Here is a 5,418-nt window from a genome sequence, read left to right as displayed (position 1 = left end):
TGCTTATTATTAGATGTTACCAAGGAATTATTACTATTCTTAAGTGTAATAATGGCATAATGGTTTTATTAAATTATGTCCTTTTTTAGAAATGCATACTGAAGTATATATGGGTGTCACATGATGTCTGGGATTTGCTTTGAAATACCTCAACAAAAGAAAAAATGGAATAGATGAAACAAATATGGTAGAATCTTATTCATTGTCCAATCTTGGTGTGTGTGTGTGTGTGTGTGTTCATGCTACTGTTCTCTGTTTTGTATGTTTGAAATGTTCAAAATAAAAAAATTAAAGTTTGTTGAGAAAATGAAAAGGGGCCCCAACTAAGAAAAATTCCAGAACAAGTTGTAAAGAAGCATCTTTATTCAAGTCTGGAGTAAAAGCCCTGTTTAGATTCAGTAACTAGGACAGTTAAACACGGATGATAAATGTACCAAACCATTCCCAGTTGTTTAGGCACCAAGTGGAACATTCCTTATGATAGGAATGTGTCTTTTGTTTTTTAAAATAAAAGAATCATTTATGCTAGGGGCTTCTGGATACCATTAATATTTTATTTCTTGAGCTGAGCAGTAGTTATATGGGTGTTCACTTTATAACTATTTGTCAATCTGCATGTATAAATTTTATGCACACTTCTATCTGTATATTACATCTCACACTTTACAATGTTAATTTTTTTTTTTTTGGTGAGGAAGATCGGCCCTGAGCTAACATCTGCCAATCCTCCTCTTTTTTTTTGCTGAGGAAGACTGGCCCTGGGCTAACATCCATGCCCATCTTCCTCTACTTTATATGGGATGCCGCCAGAGCATGGCTTGACAAGCGGTGCGTCGGTGTGCGCCCGGGATCCTAACCGGAGAACTCTGGGCCGCTGCAGCGCAGCACGCGCGCACTTAACCGCTTGCGCCCCGGGGCTGGCCCCCTACAATGTTATATTTTTTAAATCACAATTGAATAGTAAAACATGGCACTCTTTCTCCCAATTCAATGCAGCCTGAGCCAGTTAAACAGACCACAGCAACCCCACAAAGGTGCTTTTGCCCACCTGGTGGTGGAATACTGTCATTTCAGAGAAAGGAACAGGAGGAAATAAGGAACTTTTAAAATCCTCTAAAATGTGCTTCTCTCCCCACCTGCTCAGGGGGATAAACAGAGGGGCACAGGCAGAAGAGAACCAAGGTTCTCCCATTCCTAGAATGTTGGAGTTGATTCAAAACGGGGGACTGTGGCTATAAGCATATGACTCAGTTTCCCCTGTTTACTCCCCCTACAGCTCTGCTTGTTGGTTCCTATGTGCTTATCTCACAGATAGGCCTTCTTGGAGAACCCTTTCTTCCCCCTGGCAAGGGAGGAAGGCTGCTTCAGGGTGAAGGGTAGGGTGGGAGGCTTGAGTCCAGCCAGCCTCTCCCACCCTCCTTTGCAAGCCCTTCTTTCCTCAACGCCACTCCTCATCATCTCCAATGACCTCACCAGAACAGTTCTTTCTCCTGAGGGCCTTAGAAGGACATCAGTTAGAAGCTAACTGAGGGCAAACCAAGATAGTAGGAGTCCGGGTCAATATCTCTGTCTTCAAGAGAAAGTCTGAGATCCTTAGCCTGGCATTCAGGGTCCGGCTTGTGCAGAAGGAGTATCCCTCACCCAGGCCACAACAAATTGCTTTCACCAGGCTCCAAACACATCTTGCCTTCTGGGACCCCCAAGCCTTTGTACAGGCTGTTTCACTCACCTAGCCACCATTTTTTATTTAATCAAGATGTACATGGTACTAATTATATGTCTTGACATTATTATGAACACTTTACAAATATTACCTCATTTATCCTCACAACCCTATGTTGTAAGCACTATTATTACCCCATTTAACAGACAAGAGACTTGAGGTGCAAGGAGGGTAAGAGGCATGGATTCAAACCTAAGCAGCCTGGAGCCAAAGTCAGTGCTCTTAGCTACTACACTATATTGCCTCTTAAACTTCTTTCAACTCACTTTCACTTCTTTCACACTTATCCTGGGTATCAACACCTCTCCCCACACCCACCCTGACATCTTTGAGCTCCCACAGCTCCCAGTTCCCACCTTTGCCTCCCATGATAATGAAACAGTCTGACTGCTTATTTTACTTTTTCATTTTGTAAAAAGTTTTTTTATTGAAGTATAATGCACATAAAAAGTACACAAGGCATAAATGCACAGCTCTCAATGAATTGTTACTAAGTAACCACTCACGTAATCAGCACCAAAACAAAGAAACAGAACATTCCCAGAACTCCAGAAAGTCTCCTTGGGCCTCCCTACTCAGACCCCAAAGGCAATCACAGCTCTGACTTCTATCACCATAAATTAGTTTCTCCTGTTTTAGAATTTCATATAAATGACATCATGCAGTCTGTATTCTTTTGTGTCTGGTTTATTCTGCTCAGCATAATGTTTGCAGAATGTACCCATATTGTTGTATGTAGTTATGGGGCATTTCTTTTCATCCATGTGTAGTATTCCATTGTATGAATATACTACAGTTTATTTATCATTCTTCTGTTGATGGCATTTGGGTTGTTTCCAGTTTGGACTATTACAAATAGAGCTTTTTAAAACATTATTGTATATGTCTTTTGGTAGACATATATAAGCATTTCTGTTGGGTATGTACTTAGGAGTAGGATTGCTGGGTTATGGCGTGTACATATGGTCACCTTTAGTATATATTGCTAAGCAGTTTCCAAAGTGATTATATCAATTTATACTCTCATCAGCATTGTATGAGAATTCCAGTTGCTCCACATTCTCACCAATATTCAGTACTGTGTTTTTCTTTTTAGTCATTCGAGTGTGATTTTATTTCCTATTTTCTTGACTACTAATAAAGTTGCATGTTTATATCTTCTCTAATCCTTGTCTTTTATGTATTTTTCTTGCTTTAGTGCACTAGCCAGGACCTCCAGTACAATCTGAATAAAAGTGGTTATAGTGGGCATTCTTACCTCGTTCCCAATCTTAGACGGGAGGCATTTAACATTTCCCCATTAGGTATGATATTTGCTATAGGTTTTTTGTAGATAACGTATATTAAATTAAGGAATTTCCTTTATATTCCTAGCAAACAAGTTTGCTAAGTTTTTTGTCATGATGCTTCTTTTGCATCTATTGAAATGATCATATAATTTTTCTTCAATTCCCTGGAAGAATTTGCATAAAATTAGAAAATTGGTGGGTTTTTTCCTTTAAATATTTTGTAGAAGTCACCATTGAGAGTCTCTGGGTCTGGAGGTTTCTTTGTAGAAAGCTTTTTAATTATAAATTCAATTTATTTAATAGTTATAGGATTATTCAGATATAAAATTTTTTCTTGTACGAGTTTTAGTGAATTGTATTTTTCCACAAATTTTCTCATTTTATCAAAATCTTCAAATTTTTTGGTATACAGTTCTTCATAATTCTGTCTTATATTTTAATGTATCTGTGACCCGTATTGTAGTGCCCCTTTTTGTTCCTGACACTAGTTATGTGCCTTCTATATACTTTTTCTGGATCAATCTCAGGGATTTATCATTCTTCTAGTTTTTTCAAAGAACCAACTTTTAGCTTTGTTGATCCTCTCTGTTGTGGTTCTGTTTTCTACTTCATTGATTTCTGCTCTTATCTCTGTTATTTCTCTCCTTCTACTTTCTTTAAGTTTAATTTGATTTTTTAATTTCTTGTGATGGATTTTCAGCCTTTTTTAAAATAAGGTGAATTTAAGGCTATAAACTTCTCTCTAAGCATAGCCTTTGCAGCATCCCACAGGATTTCAGATGTAATATTTTCATTATCAGTCAGTTTAAAATATTTTCTAATTTCCATTGTGAATTTATCTTCGATTCATGGGTTTTTCTCCCTCTTCAAAGCAGGGTGTCCAAACTTCAGTGGGCATAAAAATAACCACCTGAGGGCCTTGTCAAAATACAGGTTTTGGAGCCTCATCTCAAACTACCTAGATTAGTATTTCTGGGAGGTAGGCTTGGGGATCCACATTTCACAAGCTCTCCAGGGAATTCAGATACAGGTGGGTTGCAGGACCACAGTTTGGTAGTAGAGCAAGGGTTTCCTAAGGGCAGAGAGCAAGTCCAATTCACCTGTATCGCCAGTACCCACCACAGGACCTAGCATAAAGCCATGTTAAGAAATGGGTGAACCAGGGCCGGCCCCGTGGCTTAGTGGTTAAGTGAGCGCGCTCCACTGCTGGCGACCCGGGTTCGGATCCCGGGCTCGCACCGACGCGCTGCTTCTCTGGCCATGCTGAGGCCACGTCCCACATACAGCAACTAGAAGGATGTGCAGCTATGACACACAACTATCTACTGGGGCTTTGGGGGGGAAAATAAATAAATAAAATCTTGAAAAAAAGAAATGGGTGAACCAATGGATAACGGAAGAAAGGAAATAAAAGAAAATTACTTACATCAAGAGAATTGTAATTCTCGAATGCTATAAATTAGGGGAACCACTATGGCATCATTTGGTCCCAATTTAATCCATTCAGGACAGAAATATTTTTTCCTTATCCTCAAATCTCTGCCCAGCAGGCCTTCTCCTCGCCTGTCCCATTCTGTTGTCCTGGAACATGGCATTAAGTATGAGTCCGTGCCTGTCTTCTGGCCCGGAGGAAGAAGGGGTGGCACTGGGAGGTGTTCTGAGAGGGGCTGTTCAGAGCTGGGCAGAGCTTCCTGCCGCCCGCTCCGCAGGCCACCTCCAGGCCTTGCTGGGAAAATGCCCATAGAGCCCATTCTAAATAAGGTTATCTATCCTACCTCTCAGAGCTCTAAGTATCCCCCTCATCTCAAAGCTTTTGAGAAACTTCCACAGGACCTTTCTGCCCGAACCCTGACCCCAGACTGCCCACCTCCTTCCTCCTCTGCACTTGTAGCCCATGTGGGTTGCTCTCTCAGCAGCCTCTTGGCCACCTCTCCCCACCTATACGGCGTGCCTCTCTCAAGCATCTCAGAAAGGCCGGAGTCGGACTTCCTCAGCCAGCTTTTGTCCTGGCAACACGGCTGCCACGCCAGCATCCCCACCCAGTCGGTCGGCCAGCCAGCCAGTTGGCTGCTCCTCGGCCTCGCTAGCCCGCCTCCACGCCCCGCCCCACGGAGGACCAGGCTGGCAGCTGGGAGTCTCCCTGCCTGCTCAACCTCCCTCCTTCCCTCCCTCTCTCTCCCTGCCTCCCTCACTCCTCCGCCCGCCCCTGAGGCAGGGACCGTGCAAATCGAGGAGAGGGGGGACGGACAGGCCCAGATGGGGTTCAGCTTAGGGCCCTGGGCTCTCCGCTGAAACCCCATCTAGGCTACGTGTCTCCAGCATCTTGGAACCTGGATTTGTGTGAGCTGGGGTGGTTTCCAGGCCAGGAGGGTCCCTCCGGCAGGCCCATGGTGCCCCCGTTTTGCA

Source organism: Diceros bicornis, chromosome X, assembly GCF_020826845.1.
Source record: "Diceros bicornis minor isolate mBicDic1 chromosome X, mDicBic1.mat.cur, whole genome shotgun sequence".
NCBI lineage: Eukaryota > Metazoa > Chordata > Mammalia > Perissodactyla > Rhinocerotidae > Diceros > Diceros bicornis.
This window is presented reverse-complemented; position numbering follows the sequence as displayed.